The 27,773-nt window shown below is 41.2% G+C and overlaps 1 protein-coding gene across 1 annotated transcript in view; it reads right to left on the reverse strand.

Moving 5' to 3' along the window:
* SEMA6D (semaphorin 6D) overlaps positions 1 to 25,671 on the reverse strand; it is a 204,993-nt gene extending 179,322 nt beyond the window's left edge. Inside the window, exon 1 of the mRNA XM_079317685.1 lies at positions 25,624 to 25,671. The gene's annotated coding sequence lies outside the window, so the exon portion shown is untranslated. The remainder of the gene's footprint in view (positions 1 to 25,623) is intronic.
* Between the last annotated feature and the right edge of the window lie 2,102 nt (positions 25,672 to 27,773).

Below are 27,773 nucleotides of genomic sequence, written 5' to 3' on the forward strand. Positions count from 1 at the left end.
GCCATGTGCTGTGGGACAAATCTCCTTCTATCAAAATGGAATTGAGGAAGGCATTACAGTATCCAAAAGGCACCACCCAGACTTAGCTCAGAGTACTAAGGAAGTCCTCTAAATTAGCATTCTCTTCCATTTTACTACAAGTTGTTTGTTTTTTTTTAATTTAAGAGAGGTACTGCTACTACCATCATTACTTAGAAGAGTTTACTGATACTACTACTACCATCTACTCATCTTGAAAGAGTTTTAAATCAGAAAGACCACTAGCTATTTAAATCTGACCTTCATTTAATTCAATTACGAGTCTAATAAACAAAGTATCTGCTTTCCAATTAAACTATATTGAGCCTCATATTGAGTAACACAATGGTTCATCTGCTGTGAAATACAAGGCCATGAAAAAGTGATCCTTTGGTAGGGTACAAAGCCTGACTTTATTTTCAATTACATCATCTTTTCAGCATTTTCACTTACTTTCTCAAGCATATGCTTCCAAACCAGTATCACCACAACCTACAAAATTCACTGCATCTACCAACATATCATTTTAATTGTTAATCAGATCTACTACATAAAATCAAGAAACCCACCAGAATAACCAAGATGTGAACTTTTTATGCCCCTTTTCACTGAATTAAGGTCCCTTTCTACAGATTTCTTTTCTGCCTACAAAAGATTTCAACATCTTAAACTATCTTCTGATAAACTTTTGATTAAATGTGCTGGTTTGGTTGATCAAATGTTTTTCTGCAAGTATTTCCCCCACTCCTCAAATAGGTTTATGATTCTTTGCTGCACCCCCTAACTTTTTACAACATTAATATTTTGAAAAACTAAACATGGTTAAACACACAAGAATATGCTTGCTGGTTTAGGGTAAATTAGGGTACAGAACCCTAATTTAAAAATTATAATGTATACAACACTGGTGACAACTGAGTGGGATTGTTTGTATTGTTTTGGGTTTGTTGGACTATTTTTTTGGTGGTGTTCCACTTTTGTTAAAAAAGCCTAACACAACCCACAAATGTAGCCACCCAGCCAAGCACAGCTGAGGGAATAGCTGAACTTTACACTGGGAGACAGGACCTTCAAATGTGATTTCTCCCAGAAAAGAAAACTGTGCCAAATGCTCCACCTGGCTGAGGTGACAGTGCTCCCTGACTGTGGCCCTGAGGCTGGGCTGGCTCTCCCTGGAAGGGGCTTGGCCAGAGCTCTGTGGGCAGAAGAAGCTCCTGGCTGTCCACACCAGCCCCTGCACACCCAGCTTCACAGAGGGGCCCACTGGGTCTCAGTGGTCTCCCAAGTCTTAGGTTTTTAATAATAACAAAGCCAAATAATAAAGAATAGTTAACATTTCTCTAAGGGTTACACTGGGCACTCTTCACATGTCTGTCCCCTAGGGCAAACTAAAAACAGCTGTAGCTTGCAGCAAGTTCCTGGCTATTAATTCCGTTTAAAATAGCACTAAAACCAGAGAGAAATGCCATTGAGTGTGGACACTGCATCTGCTGCTGAACCCCCCTGCAGTGGCTTCCCCCAGCCCAGGTCTCTGCAGGGATTCACAGGGCTGGTACCTGGCTCCTCCTGCCTCCCAAGCTCTGCTTCTTTACAGTGTCTTTTAGGGGAGTTCAGCAAATTTTTGAAGGCACAGAAGACCCTGTGACATATGCACCATCCCATTCCAATATAAGAACAGCCATAGCCAGGGCAGAATTTTTGTCTCAGAGTATTGCCCCAGTCACTTCTCCATGCAAATCTTGCACCCAGTCTAGCAAGGACTGTAAAACACATCATCAGCATTAGAATACAGGCTGCCCAAGGGTCTGTCATTCTAACCTGCAAGCCCCAGGGCTGTTTCCCCTCTCCAAATCCAGCTCATGGCTCCTGCTAAATGGGGACATACCATGCAGGGACTGAAAAGCACCACACAAAATAATGCAACATTATGCAGACAGGTTGAAAAAAAAATTATAATTTTTGTCTGTTGGTTCTGAGTCAATGCTATCCATGTGACATTTTGGACAAGATTGTAGGGGTAACTTTAGTTTAATGACTAATTAGCAAACTTCTTCAGGAATAACATGGCAATGTACTAGACAAAGTGTCACATCATAGCCATGCCAGGCTTCTCCTGACACTTCCATTGCTCTCACTGTCTCTTTTTGGGCTGGCAGAGCAGGGAGGTTGCTTATGCTACAAAAACTCATTATGTTTCAAAACAACAAACAAAGTATGAGAGCCATAAATATTTACAGCACAAAACACAAAACATGAAAGGCACAGTCAGTGGAATAATCAATCCCCTTAGACTCAGAAGTAATTTCTGCTCCATCTTCATATCTGAGTCTCTTACTAAGACCAGCCTGAACTGGTTAACATTGGTTCCTTTCACCAAGTGACCTTCCTGACAGTTTAATGGATTAGCTTCAGAATGAGAACACCACAGTTATCAAATGGAACTTCTCTTTTGCTGTAAAAGCAGTGGGTAAATTATATTAACTGCTTTGGCACCCAAAGAAAAGCAAAGACACAAATCCTGCAGATAACTTGATAGACACAGAGAATATCTCTTTGCAGCTGAAGCTGGAATCAAGGTACTTCAGTTCTTTAACAAAAGTTGGTTGCTATATGTGGTTATGTACCTGAGTAATTGTATTCTGTTTATTGCAAGTAAACACTAAAACTGGCCTTTGGAAGAGGCTGAGTATTCCACCATTTAGCATATCTGTTTGATCAGACAAGAAATTAGCACTTATTCCATTATAAACATTATGCTTTGCCAGGAAAAAATTGCTGGGACAGGACTTAAGGACTAGCAATAGAGCCAGCTGAAAAAGCAACAGTTTATCCCATTCTTGGAGTTTTTGTGATGGTTCAGACATGGTGTAACAGTGAATTTTACTGATTTTAATTGTAACTGTTTAAAAATAAGCTAACCAGTTCCATCAGTGAGTACCCAAACAACAGTAGTTTGAGAAAAGTGGTGACAGGATAACACTATTGAGCCCCTTCCCCAAATAATTAATTCACTCAGACAGCTCTCAAACACCTGGGACTCACCCTCTGTGGCTGCAGTGGTTAGCATGTGCTTTGTTAGGTGTGATGTTTGTTTATTTAGCACACATTGCCACAGCCTGAGGAAGAGGTGTTTAAAAATAATGTCAATAGACAAAGGATCTTACTTAAGAGTCAACTACGTACCCTGGCTGTTCTTCCTGAGGCAAAAGCAAATATGAATTCATTCAGAGCCATTCTATTATATATGCAGGGAAGCATTTATCAAACTCAGAATGAGGAGAAGTTGCTCCCTACACAAGGTCTGAAGGATCATGTCTAATAACTAAAGTTTAATTTCAAGATTTCAGAAATTCTCATTTAAAGTTACCTGAAGCAAAGTCTAAACAGGGGATGATAAGAGAAGAAATGGGTGTACCAATATGGGTAGTGTGTCCTTTTTCTGATAGGAAGCACAATACATCTTGTATTAAAGATTAGGACAACAAGTGTGAGCCACCCCAGTAAGAAAGCAGTACAACAGCCAGTAGAGATAGTGTTAGCATTAACTCTGAATTTTCTGATTGCTGACAGCCATTTTCACAGCACATATTTTTGATGTATTCTCTAATTTCCTTGATTTTAAAAAGGAATTCTTTTAAAGGCAGAGGTTAGAAGTTATTAGTTCAAGAGACTGAAATAACCATTCTCTTTCAATTTCTTTTTCCTAACCTTCCTACATTTTACAGGTTTCAGTATAGAATTCTTCATACAACTCTTTAAAAAGTGTATCTCATCCCATTATCACCTTATCTTCCCTTCCTCAATTGTAACCTTTTTATTATTTTCCTTATGTCTTCTTTGCTCTCCTATACCTCATTTCTACTCTTAAAAAGTTCTTCATGTTCTCTATTTTCTGTCCCCATGCCTCCTCATCATACCAAATGTATTCATGTCTACCTAATACTCAGACAAGTTCTATCAAATGTTTCAGCATGGTGTGGCAGAGGATCTCAAGGGAAAAATTCTCATTCTTTTGTAAAATTGCTGTGATTATCAATAAGACCTGTACTAGATTTTTGCCCTTTCTTACACTGAGAGAGAATAGCTAGGAAAGAGCAGCAACTCAAACCCCACCCATGCAGTCATTTAGTGATAGTGATATATTCTGGGGTCAGAGGTGGACAGTGAAGGGTTAGGGAACAGTTACAGGACCTGCTATCTAACCCTACTCTTTCTTCACAAATCCAGCCTGAACAGTTCATCAGTTCTTTTGGTTTTTTAACCAAGATCCTTTCCTGTCTACGAACTAATGACAGATTCTGTACAAAGATTTTCAAAAAGTAAAAAATAAATGTTGCAAACCAACATATCACAGCAGCACTGCTCAATTAAATATTTATATATTTGAGTGACTCCTCTGTTATACAGGGACATTTAAAAGCATCCAAGACTAGCTGCATCCACAGTAGGACAAAAGCTATAATGTTTCAGTAGTTTATTTCTATTTCCCTGTTGCACATCATAAATCAGCAAGGTGGTATGTTTACTGTAATTTGTAAATTATTAACTTTGATTTCCTAAACGTTGAGGATGATGCAACAGAAACATGATCAGTAAGAGAACTTCTGTAAGCAAAGCTCCACCACAAGGATCCATTTGTTTTTTTCTGATGAGGCAAATACAGTGCTGCCAGTCTGCATGATATTTTACAGGCAACCACATATCCTGCATGTAACACATCTTCCTTTGCTACACTAAAGAGCTGCTATTAAATAGTTGCATATTTTCATTTTGATGGCCTGGAATAAGAATGGAAATGTGTAAGGAATTAATGGGTTTGTTCAGTCACAGGCATATGTTCGGACCTTTTCAAAGCTTTGTTCTGCTTGTGCAGTCATGCTTTTCAATTACCTTTCATTATTAATATAGCTCCTATTAGTAGCTCTGCTTAGCAAAATACCCCTTTAAAGTGCACCTACTTTGAGAAATTGACAAATGTTTTGACTATATTAACCAGTTCACTTTGTCTATTGAGTAGACTAAAGATCATGCCTGTGATGACTGGCAGTGGGAGCACGAGGACAACTACCAGATAAGGGACATGCAGAAGATAAAGACACCTCTTGATAAAAGAAAAAAAAATCCATTCTGATAATTTAAGATCTGAGGAGTTGAATTTTAACTCTAATTGTAATTAATAAACCAACATACAAGTTACATGATTTCATCAGACCTCACTCAATGCAGTGCACTGACACAGCCAAAGGCAAATAATGAAGAGGAAAAAAGCCCTCCAAAACCACCAGAAAATGTATCAAAGAACTCTTAACAATTGCTGGAACACTAAGACTGGGTCACCCTTAACTTCAAATGCAGTACTTCATTCGGGTAGGGGCCTTTTTCCCTAGAAACTATTTTTTCTCTATTTCTAGCACCCTAGAGATTCCATGTGAAAAATGACCCAATTGAAGTCAGTTCTGTCATACTCCTTCAAGGTAAGTTCTCAACTCAGATTTTTGAATTTTATTCTATTTCTATAGCATACAATTATTTAGCAAATACAATCAAAGTGATTTATGCCACATGAAGTCTTTTTTCAAGGAAGACAAAGTTTTCTGAAATTCAGTTTTGGTGAACATTTCCTTAGAATAGGAAATTTAATAATATATTTCTTACAATATCTGATGTTTCCAAGTTACTGGCAGAACATGGAGGAGACACAAACATTGAGATTAGCCAATGCCTCTCCTTTCTTAAGTGGATGGGCAAATTCCTCAAAATGGCAGCACTGTGCTTCTGGCATGCTCACTTCTTTTCCCCCTTCCCCAGGTTTTCTGTGGCTGCATAAGGTTGTGTTAGATACAGGCAATCTTTTCCGAGACAAAGAGCTGATTTCTCACAGTCACAGAGATATAATTAGGTTTACCAGGGATAGATTCTGCTACCTTATTCCACATACACGAGAAGTCAGTGAGTAGATGAGACCTCAAAATGATTTATCACCTGCAAGAGAGCTGATGGTGGAGCACTGCTGTACGTGAGGCTGGAGAGAAAGAAGCAATGTGTACATGGAGCTCTTCCAGTATGAGCAGTTTTTCACTTGTCAAAAATCAATTTCATGTGCTGCCCTGCTTCCTGCTCATCTGGTTTTGTTAGCTCCTTTCAGAGTTAACCCAAGCCTCAAAACTCCAGCTCACAATGGATGTGTCTGTGGGATTGTATCTGCCCATGTCAGAAACAACTTTGATCTGCCATCTTCACACATTACCTTAATATTTACTGTATAATTCCTTCCTAGAGGAGGACCTGGAGTGTGCAATAGTCTGGATGCCATGGAGTGCTCTGCACAGATAACCACTGACCTTAAAATGCACCTGTATACACCTCTCTGTATTCAGCTCCCTTCCCCTGGGAAACTGCTTCCTTACTTCTTACTTTTCAGAGATTACTGAATGTAATCTCTAAGCAGCAGTTAGAACTGCACACTTGCTTTCAGCAACAGAGCAAGTGTTGAAAGGCACTTAGTGATTGCATGCAAAGTGTGTGACTACAATTTCCATATTTTAGTCTAGGATCCAAATTCCTTTTATTAGTTCTTTGGCAGACCAATAAGTACTATGGAAATCTGAGAAAAATTCAACACCTGCACATGCAAAAATTATTACCTTTCTAGCCAGTCCATGGTGTTACCCACTGACCATTGAATTTTCCCCCTCATTTAGCAGTGTATGTGTTACAGAGGCCCTGTGGAGACCACATAAGCAATTTCTGAAGTGAGTCAAGTACTTATGAGAAAGGTCAGTTCTTTGCACTAAGTTAGAAGAATAGAATATTTATTCCCCAACTTCAAATATGGCTTTTTTCCCCCACCCCTTAATATCCATTCCTGCCACATGGAAGAAGTATGAGCTTCTTCTGTGCTTACAATATGACCCTACCCCTTTTTGGGATGGGCACTATGTGTACATGCATATACAAAATCAAACAGTTCAGACAGACTTGCTCATCACTCAAAGGCTGAAAGAGCTATTTTGTCTTCTACTTCAATAAACATTGCAATGACAAATTCAGAAGAAGGCCTCTAGCATATGGATTCACAATTATGATTCAGATTTCTCTTGGTTTTTTACACATTTCTTGGTTTTTTACACATTTACGTGTATAATAAAATGAAACTGCTGCACAGCGGTATGTCTGTCAAAATACTAAGATCCAACAGTTAATAATAACGTTGTATTTACAGCAGGAATAATGCAGTCTCTTGCATCTTAAAATCATTTACAGACAGGACAGAACCATGTCATGAGAAGAATTATTTCATACACACTCATATCTCTTGAGAAGTCTGCCAAGTTATTCATTCCACAGTTATACATCAGAATACTACAGGATGGATTGTGTAGGATGCCTGTATCTATATTTATGAAGATCATCAGGAGTTTCTCTCTCCTCTTACATTTCCTCTTTTAAACCACTCAAGCACTTAGTGATGCATAAGCTCCTCCTAAGTTCCCTCAGCACCTGCAGCATCATCAGGTGTGGGGGAAATGAATTAGAGCTTGCTCAAGAACAGCAAAGAGCTGGCACTGCAAGCTGTAGCTAATTACACTCAATAAATTTCAGGCCTTGGTTTTTGTTCCCTGAGAGAAATATCTGATTCAGAAAGCAAAAAAAAATTTAATAGCCCTCAAACAGTTTAAAGGATTCATTTGACATGCATCAGTATATGTGCTACAGTGGTCTCTTCATTTTGGTAACTATTTTGAATTTGCTTTATACACAACAGTTACAAAAAGGCATTTACTGACATATGGGGTATAAGGTTCCTATAAACCTGATTTGACTGCTTAGCCTTCCAATGGGTTTCTGCAGACAAAGATTTGGCAGCCTTTAATCAGGTCTCTGGTAGAGTCTGCAATAAAACTCTGCCACTTATCTTGTTATTCTTATCCTGAAAGACAAAATATTTTATAAGCATTAATTCTGCTACTTGTGCAGCTCAGAAAGGATTTGAAAGGTTTAAACTTCACTGAAGAAGCAGGACCAACTGAATTTTCTTGTTCTGGAAAGAGTGAAGGAAAAACAAAACAAAACTTGAAAAACCCAGCAGTGAATTGAGCTAGTATGAAAACATGCAATTCTTAACCCAACTAGTTTTCTGTTTTATCCAGACCCTCAGTAAATGTGCCATGAGTCTTTCCCAGTGTGGTTACCAAGGCACAAGGAGATGAAGGCAGAGTGACATAATGAATTGCCCTGTCTGTAGGAGACATGGTAAATTGTAAAACAAACTTGTATAGCAAATTAATAAGCTCAAGCACAAGGCAGGGCACTTCAGAGGGAACAATGTGGGCTGCTCTTTGGCTGCAGCTGGACAAAACAAGCCAGCTTTAAGAACTGCCTGCTATCAGAGCTCATTCAGCCCTCCCCCAGCACCACCTCTGCAGTGAAGCCAGTTCAGAGATATGAACAAGGAGAAAGAAAATATTTTGCACATGCCAGTTTTCCACACTTTAAAGTCCTTGATGTAACTCACAATGGGTTTATGAGCAGGAGGAAGCAGAGAATCCAGGCCAGGAAAATTCCTCAACAGCTCCTAGGCAGCACACCAGCTGGAGCTGCCAAACTGCACTGAGGTGGATTTGGAATGGACACCCAGGAATCAAGAACTGACTGCCTCCTCCTGCAATGCAGGAGCTTTTGGGTCTGGCTGGTCAGAAGGAAGATGTGAAAGGCAGCAGAGGTTGCTGGAGATGGTTTTTAATCCATGTTTTAAAGGAGGTGCAGAGCCATTTGCTATTACCATCCCCTGCTCACACATTGACCTGAACTGCAAACACACTGGGAAAAGGTATTAGCACACAGAGAAGCAGAATAAATGCTGAAAATACAATAATGCAGTTTCACAAATCAACACCTGAGGACACTGAGGAGGTCCAGGGATGGGCAATGAAATGATAGAGGCAAGGAAAAAGGCTGTAAAGGCCAGGAATATTGAGTTTCCATAGGGGATGAACATACAAAGTCTGAAATAGCAAAGCTATGGACTAAGAAACAGATAATTAAATAACTAAATAAATAGTAAGACAGCATTGTCTGTTTAGCTGAACATCATAAACTTAGAGATGACATATAAATACCTAAACTTGTTTCTTTTACTGGAAAGGATAAGTAATAAATTTTGTTCTATTTCAGATTAGCCCTTTATTATGAGATACTGCAAATTTTTAGACACTTTGTTTGCCTTTAGATTTAACATGAAAATTCCTATCTTTCCTTCTTCACCCTTATAATTGTCACAGTACTGCTGCCTGCTTTGCTTTTCTTTTTTAAACACATTTAATAAATACTGCAGCACAAGAGCACAAAAGCAGGAAGAGAAATGACTGTGGCTTCACAGGATCACATGCAGCTTGTAAGAGACACTATCAAGCCAGTTCCACAAGGGGATCCCCTTCCCCAGCCTCCTTTCCAACCACAAAATACAGATAAGAGAAAAATAGAATTTTTAGCATTAAAATATCAAGTGTCAGAAAAAAACCCCACTATATAAAGCAAACCAAAGGCTTTTTCTGTATCTTATATTCATGTGCAAATAGCCAATTAAAAGAAATATTCCAAATAGCTCTAGGAAACAGATCATACCCCACAATAAAGGCAAGAAGAAAAATTTCCAGTAGCCCTAAGAGAAAAGGCCCTTCTTAAGTCCATGTGTGGCAAGATATTATTTCACAACAAAATGAATGCATTCTTGACTGCATCTTAATTGTGCAAACTCATTACACAACATTCTTTTTCCATGTTGATTCTGCAGTCATTGCTTCCAGCCTATGAAAGTGCTCCACATCTCTGTACTCAGCTGATCACCACACAGACACCAACCAAAACATGGTGGGATGTGGATGAATTTGTTTGTTTTCCTTCTCAAAATAAAATCAAGTTAAAAACAATTTCTGCAGAGAAATAGTCATAACTAATGGTTACAATGGTTTTCCCCATCTGTCCACATTCCAGGGCAAGATTAGCTTTTATTCAGTAAAGATGAAAAACAGTGAACCTGTGTAGACTTCCTTTAAGACAAAGTATAATTATAAAGTCATTAAAGTCAAGGGAAAGGAGTAATTCACTAATATTTCTTTAGAGGTAACATCTTGTATGCCCTGAAAAAATAAGCTTTCTCACTGAAATTTTAATAAGCCCTTAGGTTCTCTCTGAAACATTTAAGAATAGCTGGTAAGAAAACAATTAGAAATGAACAGATGTTAAAATCTATGAATATATACACTTCCATATTTTAAAATAAAAACATCTTGTACTAACTGGGATTGTATATAAGACCAAAAAGAAAAAAATAACAAACCAAGAAACAAGTCTGCTCCTATTTTTGTTTGCTCCTCCTGTACTTTGCAATAATGCTCTGTTAGGTAGATGTTCTGTACTGGAAAGTGTCAAACGCTATTAAAAAGAAAAAATTGACTTGCACTGCACTATGGTTTTCACCACTCAAGCTGTTTTTAAAGCACAAATTATTTCTGGCTTTGCTTTGAATAAATTATGGATAGCACATATTGGAAAAGTTTCTTGTACCACTGAGAGCAGCTGTGTGTGCTGTGCAGCTTTGTTAGCTCTGGTAGCTGCACCATGGCCCTGCTCAGGATATGGGCGAAGCAAACATTCATATGGAAACAGAATACAGCAGCAGGGAGGCCAAAATTCAGTTAAAATCCCCTTTAAACTTGCAAGTCCTTGAGGATTTCATTTATTTATTTAAATTTTCATTTGGTAACAGCAATGCAATGGAATGAATACATGGAAGATCATTGTGCCACCCTGGCAGTTGCACTAGTACACTCTTCAGCTCATTCCCAACCACCCCTCTGACATCAGGAGTATATTTAAAAGGGATTAATGCCCGTTGTGTCCTATTGTTTAACTACACATTGACTACAGAGAACCTTAACACATAATATAACACCAAAATCCTCAACATTTCTTTTTGATCACAGAGCTCGATGGGTAATTACCACTTCTAGCACATGTCATTAGAATTTATGGAATTTATTTAAGTATCTACATTACCCAGCTACCAAAACACCTCAAAATAAGAGGTGCCTGATCCAGTGATGTGTTTGACACTAGTTAGCTTACAAGTGGCAACCTCTGTAGTTCAAAACACAACAAGCTTAATAGGAGGGATTATCTGGAGCTTTGTAACTGATCATTAAAAAACAAAGCCCCTGCCTCACTTGTACAACTGCTAATTTGCATAGAGGTTGTACTACAAGCAAGTTTTAAAGGAATTTAAATTGATACAAAAGAAAATTTTGAAAAATCTCACTTTTATCACTAACTCTCACTTCCAAATTATCCCAGGTGATTTCTTAACCACATACAAAGATGCCTACACAACTGTTTAAACCATTTTTGCCTGATCTACTTATTTTACAGCAGAGCATTCAGGAGAGATGCAGGTACCCAAACGAAGACATTTAGTGCTATTTTAGATGCCTGAGGGCATCCCACCCTGGCTCTCAACCTCTGCTAAAAAGGCACTGAGTCATCTGTCACACCTGCTAGCCCTGACAGATGTCTCAGGTACCCAAAGCATTCAAAATAGCATTAGATATCTCTGTTTAGGCTTTCAAATCTTTCCCTTGGTGCCTAGAGAAAGTGCAAACGAGGAGGAGAGATGGTGTCCTGGAGTCTGTCATTTATCTCAAACACAGTGCAGAAGCAGCAGGAGTGTGAAATCTTTACATTGTCTCACTAATGTATGTTTCCACTCTGCTCCCCCAGATCAATCTGTGCCAAAACTATACAGAATGTTGTGCATTATTATAAGCAAAAGCTATTGCAATGAGGAAAGCTAGAACAGATTCTGGAGGGTAATAACATTTCCAGAAAAATAAAACTGGATTTGCATGAGAGAGAAGGATGAAATGCTCTTCTTCAACCACAATTCAAGTGGAATCAGTTTCTTGCTCATTTCTCTTGCAATTTATTTGTGGCACAGCACCAGGAAAAAATAAAGATTTTTTTTTTCTCTCTGCATTTTTTACATATTCATGCTCTCTGCAATATAGCAGTATGTTGACACCTCTATCTGGACAATCCATAAAGAAGAATCAAAAACAAGATAATGACAAAGAGTCTGAAAATCTGCTGCTGTCCCAAATGTACTTCCATCTCATCCAGGTGAAATGAAAAAATCACCTCAGAATACTATAGCAAAAAATGTTTTTTCCATATCTAGAGTCTTCAGGCATACAAAAGAGTTTCTTATAACATACTTCAAATTCTTCCTTCTACTTTGAAATTTACTTATGTGGAGTTTAATATTCAGGCTTGAATAATCTTCCAAGGGTTGTCCCAAACAAAGCTATATAATGTGCCTATTTTACAGCACCTCTGCCTCCAATTTTTTGAGGTGTAGGTCAAGGGATTTCCATGTAATTTTTTAAGCTAGTTTTAAATCATTATTAAAAAATAAAAAAAGAAAAGAAAAAAACCCCAAAAAATAAACCAATAAGCAAACAATTAAAAAACAAAACCCAAAGTTAACAACATCCCTCCCACAAAAAACCCTGAGCAAAAGCAAAAAAAGGCATTATGAATTTCTGCAATCAACCAGAATTTCTATGGCTTTATTTCAAAGTCTTAAAACTGCCTCTTTCATCTGTTTACTTTTACTATATTTTGCCATAAATGCTCTTAGTAGCAATACCTTTTGCCAAAATTAAAGCTATCATTGTTTCATTCCCATTCATACCCAAAGGAATGCTGTAGGAAAGACAATATTTTTAAATCACAACAGAAACAATTACCTCAGAAACTGTCTTGGTCACGTGAATTTTCTCCAAGACATTAAAATAAATTGTACTCCAAACTGGTTGTGAACAATTGACATTAACCCACCAAGTTTGACAAGAAGTTAATTAAGCCCTGTAATGAAATGCTTAAAAATAACTCATTCAGTCTTGAATTCCTCACAAGTAATTGCACAGCCCCACATCCTTTTCCTGGTTTTACAGTTATTCCTAGGTATAAAATACCTGCTATATCCCTTTAACTTGGCATATACATTTACTGCTACAAATACTAACAAAGCAAGGAGTTTATTTCCAGAATGAGCTAATTTAGACATTAGTAACTTGAGAAGAACAGAATGTGTCTGTTGTGGAAGCACAAATCCAAGCCACTGGGAAATGTGCAGTGGTTAGGAGTTATCTTGGAGCTAACCTCAGCCTTAACTACAAATATATTCCACATGAGAGAACCCTGAGCACCCACAGGGCTGGGCAGGCAGGTGACCCAAGAGCTGCCCAGAGTCACAGCTCAGCTCTCCTGAAAGTTTTCCACACCATGGACAAAGTGAGAGTCTCTTTGCTTCCAAAGGTACTACAATCCCAAAGCAGGAAGAGAAAAATCAATCTTGTACAGCAAAGGCAAAAACCCCACAAAACAAAACAAGGTATTTGTTTCTATCACCAAAAGTTGAATGAGTGCAAGGTCACCAGCTGGCCAGGAAGGGAAATCTACTCACCACCTTGCCATGATACACCACTTTACAAAGCAGATAAACTGAAGATCCTCATATCCATGCCATGTTATGATATCACAAAATCATTGTGTCAAAAGAATACCCAGAAAACCAAAACAACTCTGTCTTCTTAGAATACAAAACTTAAAAATGGCCCTAAGAAATTTCTCTAGTTTGCTACATAATCACATGTTCCACTGTTGAGGATGGAGGGAAAATGAACTTTTCCCTTTAAGACCACCTGTCTGAACTTAAATAAGCTGATTATTGTTATTGTGCTTATATAATGCAGCATCACCTAGAGGAGGGATGTATATAATCCTTTAAGGCTCATAATCTAATAGTCATTTCATGGCTTGTTTGAAACAAGCTGACATTAGCACAACAAATGAAATCTCCTGAACACTCTGAATAAACAATAGCAAAGACAGAAGAAACCTTCAGGCTAATTTAGGACTTTTTTTCCTTGAACCTGTTCCTCTCCCCAAGAGTACATGTCCAAGATGGACCTGCTCAGAATGCAGCTTGTGAATCACAGAAATATCCCCATAACCAGAAGAAAACGTGGAAGATGCTCAGTCTTCAGTTCACAAATGCAACTCTCACAAAACAGCTTCTTACCAGTCCTTCAGCTGAAAGTTTTAGAAATATTTTGTTGTTGAAGGCAACACTGATTTTGATGCAGCCTGGACCTGTGATCAAGATGGATCACTGACTTTATTCAGCCTGTTTTAGCCATATACAACTTCCTCATCTAAACTAAAAATCTCAAAAATGTAAGACAATAAATTAAGCTGTATTTTCATTCATTAAACATATAATACTACTGTTATAGCTTTGCTTTTCTTCCCTTATCCATCCTCCCCAAATTTTCAGAAATCTTCAGCAAAATTACTTTTTCTTACTCACTTGCACAAATTTGGGTTTTTACTACACAATTAGTAAAGATAAAAAAAAAAAAAAAAAAAAAAAAAGCAGTCTAACTTTTTCTAAACTGAAAACTGAGAGGTTTTTCCTGGGGTTTTGGGGAGGGGGGGAAGGATGTGGGGTTTTTTTGTTTGTTGTGTTGGGTGTTTCTTCCAAAAACAAACACAAAAATGCCAATCAATGTTTGCCACTGAAAAGCAATTCAGACTTTCAGCCCACCCGTCCTGCTGCAATCACAACACTGTTAAGGCTCAGGCTTTTCAACATGACAGAAATCCTGATTCAGACTCCCTCTGCTTCTCAGCAGCACCTGCACAAATGCAGGAGGGTTTCCTCAGCAGCCCACAGCCAAGAATTTGGGTAGCCCAACACTGACTTGGAAAAGCTGCCAACACATCCTGATCTCCATCAGCTCAAGGCTGCAAAATCTAAACCAAAACACAGAATGTCAGAACAAAACCTGGAAGTACCCTGAGATTAACAAGTGACAGAGAGGGCCACCACTCAGCTCCCAACACTTTGCAAGTTTTCCACCCAGGTCTCAGTTTCTCTCATGGTGGAGGCTTCCAGGACACCCCACAGCCAGACTTTAGCACAGTGAAAACACCAGGGGAGGTTAAAGCTCCTGGCAAAAGGAGCTCCATGTATCCCCAATATCTACAACCATGACCTCCAACACGTGCAAATAAAACATCATCCTCATCCAACAGACTGAGCTAGATGTGAGTATTCATTAATATCAATAATTCATTGTGAAAGACACAGGGATTTTGAAACTCTTATTTCCATGTAAAGATTTAAGTCCTATACTAGACACCAAGTTTGCATAATGTGGTTTTCAGTAAGTTACTGATATCACCAACATTGCATATTTTTGTGGCTTTCTGGATTTACCCAAGGTAAGAAACAGTTGATCAGTTTTGCCACTACGTTTTATAAATTTTGTAAACATAAATTTACAGGAAACAGGGCACCTATCTCTTTGTATGCTCCAATTCTCACAACACTGATCTGGTCTTATAAAATATTTTGCTGTAAATATCAGATATAATTTCAGTTTTTGTTGTTGAGGTTTTTTTTCTGGAGTTTTTTGGTTTTCCATATCAAGAGGACAATATTGAATAGGAAAACTGCAATGAATTACAGACCAGACAGATGATGAAAGAAAACTAAGCAAGCCATTTCAGATTTTGTACTCCTCTATCAAACTTTTTTCTTATATTTCAGGGAATAAAAAATTCACAACAGCTGTTTTATGAAGCACAGGAAGCTGCTGTTAAACAATATATTGTTTTGTTGCCTAACCAACTCTTCCACCTTTCACACTAATCCTTCACATCACCAAAACCCAAAGATTAGCAGTAATGAAGTGACAGGAGTTTGTATCAGCAGCCAGAGGTGCTTTTCAACCAGTACAGACACAGTTAAGGGGAAGGCTTCCTTGTAAAGGAAAATAATGTGCATAATTCAGCAGCTATGCCATTCCACACACATATAATTAACAAGTCTTCAGCTCATTAGCAGGCTGTATAAAATACATATAATATGCTGTGCAAAACTGATTGAGAATAAAAAGCTCCTCATGCATTAAAATAAATTATTTAAATTGTTTTGAAAGATTGCTATCAGTAGCATTCAAGGATATGATTCCCAAACCTACTCATGGCTCAGCTTCTTTCAGGCTGATGTTTTCACCAGGTACCTTGCCATGCACATTCCAGCAGGGTACATTTGATCAGTGGCTGCTGAGATCCTGCCACACCCAGAGAGGGGAATGGGACCAAGACAGCACAAACAGCTCCCAGGCACCCCCATGAGCTCACAAATTCCCAAAGGCAAATTCCCACAGCACGTGCACATTCACTGTGGATGCAGAAAGGACCTTTTTGGGGAGCAACACACTCGGCACACACCATCGGCACACTCGGCACACACCATCGGCACACACCATCGGCACACACCATCAACACACACCATCGGCACACACCATCGGCACACACCATCGGCACACACCATCGGCACACACCATCAACACACTCGGCACACACCATCGGCACACACCATCGGCACACACCATCGGCACACACCATCGGCACACACCATCAACACACACCATCAACACACACCATCAACACACTCGGCACACACCATCGGCACACACCATCGGCACACACCATCAACACACACCATCGACACACACCATCGGCATGCTCGGCATACACCATCAACACACACCATCGGCACACACCATCGGCACACACCATCGGCACACACCATCAACACACTCGGCACACACCATCGGCACACACCATCGGCACACACCATCGGCACACACCATCGGCACACACCATCGACACACACCATCGGCACACACCATCGGCACACACCATCGACACACACCATCGGCACACACCATCAACACACACCATCGGCACACACCATCAACACACACCATCAGCACACACCAACACACACCATCGGCACACACCATCGGCACACACCATCGGCACACACCATCGGCACACACCATCGGCACACACCATCGGCACACACCATCAACACCCTCGGCACACACCATCAACACACACCATCAACACCCTCGGCACACACCATCAACACACACCATCAACACACACCATCAACACACACCATCAACACACTCGGCACACACCATCAGCACACTCGGCACACACCATCAACACACACCATCAACACCCTCGGCACACACCATCGGCACACTCGGCACACACCATCGGCACACACCATCGGCACACACCATCGGCACACACCACCGGCACACTCGGCACACACCACCAGCACACTCGGCACACACCACCAGCACACACCACCAGCACACACCACCAGCACACACCACCAGCACACACCATCAGCACACACCATCAGCATGCTCGGCATACACCATCATCTTCTCTTTAGTTGTCTATACACCAATTAATAATCTGCACAGTTTCAGTGCTCCCCCTCCAGCCATGTGACAAAGGGCCGGGCCTCACCCCAAAAACACCCTAAAAATGGGTCTCAGGGGATGAAACAGCTACTCCTGAGCTGTAGTGACATCTCCTGGCAACAAGTCGAGGTGGTCTTTTCCCACACAGTGTGCTTTCTCCAGAAAGCTCTGGAGGGTTTCAGCCAAAAGGAGCATCCATGGTGTCCCTCCAGCCCAGCTCCAGAGCCTGCCCAGAACAGCAGAACCCCCTGATTTACAAGGACTGCTGACATTATACAAAGGGAGAGGCTGACACAGGAATATCAGCTCTAAGCTCTTTGGATTTATGGTACTGTGCATTGGCCTTTCTTGAGCTGTTGGAAAAATCGCTGCAAAAATTAATCAACTAGCAGCTTAATTCATACCATGAATCTTGCAAAGTGTTTTCTCACTCACTGTGGAGCCCTGTCTGTTTGCTAAGAGTTTATACCTCTGCCCTCCATGGACTCCTGACAAATATTGCCAGCCTGATTTTGGTAAGAAGAATGTAAGTTAACACAGAAGAAAAAAATAGCTTCAGACTACCTATAACCCAAATATCATAATATGCAGAAAAAAAACATTTCTCCCTTCTTCTGTGTAGGCAACAAAGTCAGTGTAAGTTGTAAATTCTGCAGAAAGACAGAGATGATAGTAAATACATTAAATATCATTGTAGAGGAAGTGAAATTCATTACAGAAGTTTTGAACAGTGGATTTGGAGGCAGGGGGACATCCCTGAACCTTTGCAAGGTCCCCACATTGAAGAGTCCTGCAGAACTGACAACTCAAATATTTATGTTCAAGTGAAAGGCAGACAGTAAATGTGTTTGATAGTCTAAGTTTAGCTTGTTGAATGTTTTACACAGCAATCTGTGTCCCCCCCCAGCCCTGACCAATCACTATACAGAATTCTGGTGGATTTGATTGCTGTCATTATATTATCCCTGTTGTAATTTTTGTGCTGCCTTTGTACAGCACAATTTTCTTTATACTTGCATCATAATAGAAAGTTGAATTTTTGCTTGTTTTCTTTTGTGTTATTTTCTCCCCCCACCCCAACTCTTCAAAGGCAATTACAACAATTTTAAGTACTTTGCATATGCTGCAAGGCAATCAAGAAAATTCATTTGACAAACTGGATTACAACAGCCTGCCAGAAAGCAAAGTGGTGAAAACATTTCCAACAATTTCTCAATGAGTATGTCTGGTAGATGCTCAGAGCACACTGAAATAATGCACAAGGATGAAGAGTTCTACATTTACAGTTTCAATAAAGTAGAAAGCCCCATGAAAATTATGTATTTCCTCTCATCACATCCAAAGTTGAAACTTTGTTTCAGTTTAAAACAACTGAAAGCCTAAGAAGGTAAATCCCTTTTTGCAAATACTTTCCCATCTTCAGAAATTCCATGCTCACAGATGATGAGCTGAAGCCTGTGTGTGAACATTTCTACAAGGCAGAGTGGCTGCAGAGCAGTGTTACTTCCCAGACTGCAGTGCTCTCAGACTTAAGTGCATTTTATCTTATTCTCAAGCTGGTAAATACCTACACATGTTCCAATCTCTTCCACTCTCTGCACCCATCCATCTCCACTGTGAGTAATGCAGTCATCCCAGGCTGGATTGCCATGGAAATCCCTCTACCATCATTATCAGGTAATTTCTCCCCCTCACCCACACACCTGGAGATGCCAGCCCATGCCACAGAGTGGCTTTGCAGGGTGCAGCTCCATCCTGTCAAAGTCACTGCCAGGGACACTGTACAGAAGTGTAACAGGGGAAATCTCAAACTGCTCCACATGCAGGAGTCCTCGTAGCAGTGAGTGCTCCAGTTGTGTTAATTCACACTATTTCTCCTCCTTCAGTGGCTTGCAAGCACAGGCACATCCCTGCAGGTCAGGGGATCTGCACACAGAATATTCCAGGCTACCCCTGGTGTGCCCAAGGCAGGACAGGAGCTGTGTGCCCACCCAAAGCTGCCCAACATTCCCTGTTACATTACAAGTCATTACACTGACATTTTACATAAAGGCTTTTTCTTTCCCTTTCTTGCTCTTTTAAAATAAATTATTCATCAGTGATGTATGATAAAGCAAGGGCTTTAGTTTGCTGCATGTAATTTGCTAAGAGGAAACAGGAATGCTTTAACAGAGACAAGTGATGTTTTCCTGGGAAAATCTGAAGGCTTTCCTGTATTGGTGAAAACACTTGACATTTGATCAAAACAAAACAATTTTTAATGTGTCCTCATGACAGAGACAAATGCTTCACATGGAAGAAGGAAAGCTTGCTACTTTATAAGTGTGGGAAATTCTCCATTGAGTTTAGAGTTAAACAGCTGTTTTCTCTGGAAATTCAGCATGTGTTCAACACATTTTATCTTACATATTCAGGGACATGGAAAAACCCTCCCCAGATTTAGTTGAGATTTTTTTTCATCTGGTGGAGCTATCCAGACAATGAGTAGGAAAAGCTTCTCTCCTCAAGCAGTTTGGAGAAAGAGTGTTTTGTCCATTTTCAAAGAAGAAAAAGATTTAACTCACTGCCAGAGCAGGGGTGAGAGATCTAAGGAGACTGTCTAGAAAACATTAAGTTTTAGCTTAGAAAAAAAAATTGGATTTGTATACTTGACTTTTTGACTACCATTCACATACTGGGATTTTTCACTTTTTATGCTATTTTATGAAACAAAAAGGCACTTATTACTGCATTAGAATTTTCAATATAAACACACATTTTCATGCTAATAATGTTTATGTAATTTTTCATTTATAGCTGAAAATTCTCATCTTGATCTGCCTTGTGAAATAAATGGTTGATTTCCATTCCTTCTGAAGGCATTTTTTCTTTTTAATTTTACAGCCTCAGACAGGTTCATTCACCTGCTCTTTGAATTATGAGAAAGTGAAAAAAGCAATACTTGCTTGAAATGACAAAGTGTAAGTGGGCCTCCCTTGCCTCAACCCCAATTCAAAGATGCTGAACTTTATGATCTGACATTTTCAGCTTGGCTATGTCTGACTCTCTACTGTTCATTTTCATTACATGTGCAGAACTCACTCTTTTCCTTACCACACACCAACAGACAAATGAGGTTAAAGCATTCTTAAAGCAGATTTTAAAAACTTGGTCAGTATTGGAATGGTAATAATATTTCCCATTATGAACTAGCAAGACACTATTAGTCATGAAGAAATGCAGGGCAGGACTACTGATTTTTAGAGCAACTACAAAAAAAACAAAATTTGTACTTGAGCCTCTCCCAGAGAGATTTGCAACACATACTGTAGACCAAAACAAAGCTCTGTAGAAGAGAGTAGATCTCAAATTCTGAGCCTTGGAAGACTGTCAAGGAAAAGGAGCAAGGCTGTTGACTCAAGAAGACGACTCTTTTTGGTTTAGAAGCAAAGAGAATTCATCAGCAGTTTGCCAGTTACCTTTTTAACAAAGAAAATTAGGATCACATATGCCTCAGCCATTCTGGGCAATGGTTCTGCTCTCACCCACAGGATCAAATTCTGCTGCTTTCAAGAACATGGATGTGTCACCTGCTTTCATAATAACACTACTTGTCAGGATGAGCCCTGTTCACAGGGAAAACTTCATGTGCAGTGTTAGTAACATAATACCAGTTACAGATACATGCTACAGCTGGATTCAGAAAATATGTGCTATCACATTGTCATGACTAGCTTTGAAGTGGAAGAAAAATTTGTAGGTGTAAAAGAGATCTTAGAGCTAGTGAGCAAACCAAACAGTTGGAGTACAAGGAATTGGGTTCCTTGGAGAGACTAAAAGAGAAAGAAGTGGTGTATCAGCTGGAAACACAAGGATTAAGGAATTTGAAATATTTCTCAGAACTGAAGGAATATGATCAAAACCAGAAGTCACAAAATGAAGGTAAAAGTGGACCTTGTAAAGGGAATTACAACCTAGCAGAACAGGCAGGGTGGATTCAGCAGAAGCTAACCTCACTGAAAAAGGTCAGAGATACTGAAAGGGGAGCTCCCGCTAGTGAAACAAAGTTAAGAATATGTAATTGAAGCTGCTTAAAAGTACTACCGCAAAACTGACAGGAACTCCTCCTGCTCGGGAAGAAAGGACTCAAAAGCTTCTCTTCCAAGTGGAGATCTTTCCTACTTAAGCTAAAGAAGCAGACCCTTGGCTAAGAGCAGCATAAGCACTTACTGCATTTGCAGGCCTGCCACAGGAGCAGAACACACTGAGAAACACAATGACTCTGCCTTGCCAGAAAAGGCTTGTCTCAAACATCTGAATTGTATGAAAAAGTCAAGTGATCTTCAGCTTGCAAGGGAAGAAATAGTTGTTTTATACAATCAAAAAAAAAAAAATTAAATAAAAAAAATACTCCCCCAAACCCCCTCCTTCGTTCTCTCATTGAATAACATTAATTTCTAGCTGTGAGACACTGCCCAGTATCAGCCTTCAAAAATACCCCATCTTCCTTTTCCCTTCTCACTTTGATTCACAATTGTGTTGAATATTTGCTGGTTTTCTAGACATCATTTACATTAGTTCACAATTAAAGTATCCACAATATCACAATAACTTGAGATACAGACTTTTCTCCCTTAAAACTTCCTGCCATGCTTACTGACTGTTTCCTTCTCTGGAAAGGACATGACCATTAAGCACTTCCTTGAGAGACCAACAATACTTGCTTACTTCAGATCAAATCTAGGACTGCCTTTATGACCTACAGCTCCTGCACATGTGCCCTTTTGCAATTTTTTGTTTCACCACAATACATTCAAGGAGAATCACCTGGAATATCAGGAATAATCAATGCAGCTGTAGTAGAGCACAGAAAATCACAGATAAATTGGTATGTATTCTCCAGCCCGTGTTTTATCATCTGCCATTAACACTTTCACGTATAAAAGGGTCTCCTGCATTTTGAATCTGCTTGGGTTTGAGTTAATTTAAAAATATAGAGCCAAGGCAGGAATTGATTCCCATGATAAAGGCTTAAGAGACAGTATTTAAAAATAAATTAAAACCAGTTGTAAAGAGCAGCAGAATTCAACAATAAATTTTCAGTACCTCTCCCTGGTGAGCAGCAGAGGATGTGATCCTCCCACTCCACCACATCCCAAAGGAACCACCCAGTTTTGTCTCGACCCTGCACAGCAGCCCCAGTGCCAGAGCACAACAGGACACAAGAGGGGCTCCACTCCCCCTGTCCCTGAGAGCAGCACTTCTGCTGTGCTCTCAGGGGACCCAGGAGGAGGTGGGATGAAACTCAACTCCACGTGTTTCAAAGACATCCATTTGTGGAAAGTGACAGTGCCAAGTATAGCCATGAACTGAGGCATTCAAAAGCTGTAAATTGGTTTGGGCCTATAAATACAGACCCTTTCCAATGGCTCATTCTTGAGTCCACAGAGAAGGAAGCAGCACTAGAAAAACAGTAACTGCTTATAAATACCATGTTTAATAAAGACTGAGTTGTTAAACATTTAGATAAATACACAGACCGCAGAAATATTTTTTCCACATTTTAACATGTAAAGAAAACTAATATGTGCCTTAAAATTAGCACATTGCTCTTTTTGATCTTTGAAAATTTCAGTTATCTTCTGTCACAGACATTTGGTAAACCTGACCTTCTGCTGCAGATTATATGTCCTTAACTCTTCCAGGATCCAACAAAGAATGCTCCCAGACCCCTCCTGTAGCTTTCCCACACTACCCAACAGAAAGTTCCATAACCTGAACACACTGAGGTATTTAAACATAAATTTCCAAGACATACAAAGACCAAGCAAAGATCTGGAGCTAGGAGAGAACCCCTTTCTGAACAATAGCTTTTTTTATTTATTTCTATTTTTACAATGACAACATAATCAGAAAACATGCAAATATGAGCATATAAATAAATCTCTGTTTTGGGGTCCTGAGAAGTTTCAGCAATTGCTTGTAGCATAATGAATGTTTGTAATTCATTAGATTCTGTTTAGAAATGCAAAGCACACCACAACATCAGTGATGTTCTCTTTATCTTAACAAAAAGACTACTACACTTAATGTTCTTTTGACAAAGCTAGCATGTTTTAAAGTATGTAATTCCTTTCTACAATATAATGTTTTTAATGGTGTGTCCCTATTTGAATTAAATTAACTGTAGTAATGTCATATTTCAGGCAAGCCTCTGCTAATTATCCCAAAGAGCTTCAAAATCTTTACAGTATATTCACTGCATTTACATCTTCTCCACAAACTTACTGGTCTTGTTTATATAATTTTGCAAATGACAAGATGTGGAGGATAACAATCTAAATGAACTAAAAATTGTGTCATGGGCAGATCCTTCATAGATTTGCAATTTGTAGCTGTCAATCTTCCTACAGCTGCTAGATAACAAAACAACAGTTCTTTTCTTCATGCAGACGAGCAAATTCAATAAAGATTGGTAAGGGTTCTTTTCCAAAAGAAATCTCTAGTTCTCCACTCTGTTAGACCTCTCCTTATAACACATCCTAATTTCTTTCTTGTGTTTCTTAGGGAAAGAAAAATATCATAGCAATTCTGTGTATTTTAGCACCACATTTAACCAAATTTGATTTATGTGAAAAATTGGCTAGACAGTGGCTCAAATATATTGGTGAAGAGGAATAATACAAGAGGAGATGTAGAGACTTGCAACTCACATCACACTGTAACTGGAGAACACACAATGGCAGTAATCAAAATGATCATTAAAGGGAGCCAGTGTATTTTTATATCACCTTCTCAATCAAGACCTGACTGAAATGGGACAAGCTATATTAACATTTGAAAGAGAACACAAACAAACAATAAAGGGAAAAGAAAATCTTACAGATCCAAAGTTGTGAAATTATTAGGAGTGCTGTCTATAAGATTGGGTCTTTTTCTTTTCCTTGAGATAAGGACATAAACTGAATTGTAGTTACAAATGCTGTTAACAACTGGATCAGGGACCAACATCCACAGTGGCAGAAATTTAATCAAGATAAAATCATTACAGAAAGCGAAATAAAAGCAGAAAATTAAAACAAATTGCTACTGATGTAGAAAGCAGTAAATGGCTATATTGAGGGATAATGCAAGCATTATATTCCTGCAAAAACCCTTTATTTCATTTTTAAAACTTCTATAAGGTTTCTTCTTTCTTTAAGCAGAATATATGGTAAGTTTCTACAATAACAACACTGGCTCCACATCGTGGGCTTCCCTTTGAAATCAAACTCCACGTTAGACAGAGGTGTTCACAGAATGTGTTGCTCCCGGGGACTAGAAAACTCTAAGCCTCAATAGACTAATGCACTCAGCAAGTCCACCAAGGATCATCAAACAAAAAGCATTCAAGGCAGGCACGTACATTCGGTCAGTCCACTGATATTAGCACCCAGCATCACTTGATGCTCACAAGCACTTTGGTGTCATGAGTTGTACCACTTCTCACATGAGATATTTTAAATCGTTGCTACCTTGCACAGCTAAAGAAATACACCTTTGTGGGTGCAGCAAAGTGATCAGGACACGGACTCGTAAGAGGAAAGGATGCTCGCAGGTGCCTGTGCTCGGCGAGTCCCTGTCAGAGGGTATTCATTGGCCTCATACATCTCACTGATTACTCGAGATGCACATGGCTTATGATGGCAAAGGGGATTCATGAATGCTGCGGAGAGAGACCTGTAACAGCACGGCCGCTTCTCCTCCAAGACAACAGAGGAGAGGTAACATCATTTAAAATAAATAAACCTTTTCTCACTCAACGACCGACCCCCACTCAACGAGTAAAAAGGTTTGAGGCTCCAGCTGGGAGCAAAACTGGAAAGAAGAAACACCTGAGAAGAATTAACGGGAACGGCAGCCCCGGCAGCGCCGAGCTCGCAATCGCCCCGAGTGCCGGGCGGACAGACACACGGACCCCGGGCGGCAGCCCCTGGCTCAGGGCTCGCGAAAACACCCACGAATCACCCCGGCAGGGGCTCCCGGCCGCCCCACCCCAGCCCCGGCCCAGCTCGGCCCCACCTCGCCCCCAGGCTCGGGGCGCCGCAGACAATGGGCGGGCGGCGAGACCCGCCCGGCATCCCCGGCACCGCGCTCCGCGCCGGGCAGCACGGCCGGGCCGCGTCCCGGCGCCGGGGCACGGAGAGAGGGAAGCACGGAGGGACGGACTTACGCGGGTGCGGCGGCGCCGGCGGGGAGTGCGCGGCTCCGGGCGCGGCTGGCGGCGCGGGGACTCGGCGGCGCGGCTGGAGCCCGGCCCGCCCCGCCCGCTCCGCACCCGCCCGCCGCCCCGCCCCGCACCTGCGCCCGCCCCCGCCCCGCATTGTCCGCCCGCACCTGCCCGCGCTCTGCCCGCGCCGTGCCCGCTCCCCGCACTCCGCACCCCGCAGGGAGCGCGGCCGCCCAGCCCTGCAGCTGCCCCGGCACCTCCCGCCCGGCCCGGCTGCGCTGCCAACGCTCCTCAGCAATCAGTGCGCGAGTCATTGGGCTCAGCTGCGGGGAAAGGTGGCAGGCAGAGACTCTTCTCTGCACGGCAACTCTTCCGCTTTTCCTGCTTTGAGCCCAGCGAAGTTTCCCGTGGCACACGGGCTGGTTCCCTGCGCTCACCTGGCTCCCGGGAACTGACAGGTCCCGTGCGGGCGAGGAATCGCTGCTCGGAGAGCGCCTCCGCCCCTCGTTAACAGCTGCAGCAGACAGCTCAGGGTCGCTCCCGATGGGCTCCGAGTTCTCTAACAAAAGCCCCCGTTTTTAACTTTCTTATGAAACGGAAATAGTTCTTTAAGGTTTGGGTTTGTGTCGTTGCAGATCTTGCACCGCTAACTTTTCAGAACACTCCCTCAGCCAACACCAGAGAGAGCTGGCTTTGTGTTTGGGGGGAAAAAAATTATGCTCATTTGTTTTCAGCCTCAGGGTTGTTGTTCTTTTCTGTTTTTGTTTTCTGTTTTGTTGGGGGCTTTTTTGCTATTGTTTATTAAAGACCAGCATTCGTGGAGTTGCAACTTGATGTCTAATCTGAACGCTTTACTCTCATTTTTTACTGAAAAATAATGTGGATAGTCTTAACCTGAGTTCAGAAACCAGATATTCTCTGTGGAAAATAATGGAAACTAAAGCATATAGATGAGAAACTATGTTGCAGTTAACTTGAAGGAAATCCATTAAGGAAAACATCACACTCTTCTCCAGGTACAGGTTCCTATACAAATAAGCAATAGGTTTGTTACAGGGGAAAGCAATACTTGTGCGTGGATGAATGCAGTATTATATACTGCATTTTTGGGTTTTTTTTTTTTGCTCAGGGTCCTGTAGTGCAGATTTTGTTTTTCAGATTCTGCAACAGCAGCTTGCCTTACAGCCATAAGCAAGAGAGCTGACTTTGATACCTTCTCTGAAATTCTCCTTCCTTCCTTTTCTGTCGGTGGCAGGTGCAGTTCAGTGCCACAGCCTTTGTCATTTGTTCTTCTGCTGAGCCCTGCCCGCCGGCCCGGAGCCCACCTGAGGGACAGCGTGTCCCGCAGCCCTTGTGAGCCGGTTCTCCCTGTGCCGTGAAAACCCGTGTGCTGCGACAGTCAGACACTGGGCCATTCCTCGTGGCGGGGATTTGCCCTTAGTATTTTTGCTGCTTTAATTATTGGGGACATTTTTCAGGTTCCCAAACCCCATTTCCTCCTACTTTTCCGAACGAGCTGAAGCACTCAGGGTCACTGTTCTTTGGTTTTGGGAGTCGGCCATTATTTGTCGCTGTGACCATGAACCAGACCCAGCCAGAAGGACTGATCTGGTGGTAGTGCTCGGCTGGGAAGGAGCCCTGGCACCTCTCGGCCCTGCCCCGGCTGTGCTTACCTTGTCCGGCTGCCTTGCTCCGGCCCGGGGGTCCCTCTCCAGGTGCGGGGCGGCCCGTGAGCCGAGCGGGGCTGTCCCGGCTGGACTCAGTCAATCCCGGCTGGACTCGGTCAATCCCGGCTGGACTCAGTCAATCCCGGCTGGACTCGGTCAATCCCGGCTGGACTCGGTCAATCCCGGCCGGACCCGGCCCGTCCCGGCTGGTCCCAGTGCCTCCCCCCCGGGCAGGGCTGAGCCCTCACAGAAGCTCAGGGCAGGAGCAGGTACAAGGATCAGGGTGAGGCAGTGAAGGCTCTGCCGAGGGCAAAGGCGGGGAGGGAAGGGGGCACGACAGAGTACTTTTTGTTTCCGACTCTATTTTAAATTGGCAATAAATTAAATTAATTTTTCCCAAATGAAGTTTTGCCTGTGGCGGTAACTGGGAAGGGATCTCGATCCATGACATTTCCCCCTCACGGTGCGCCCTGCCCTGTGGAGGAG

Source organism: Erithacus rubecula (assembly GCF_903797595.1).
Source record: "Erithacus rubecula genome assembly, chromosome: 14".
Lineage (NCBI taxonomy): Eukaryota > Metazoa > Chordata > Aves > Passeriformes > Muscicapidae > Erithacus > Erithacus rubecula.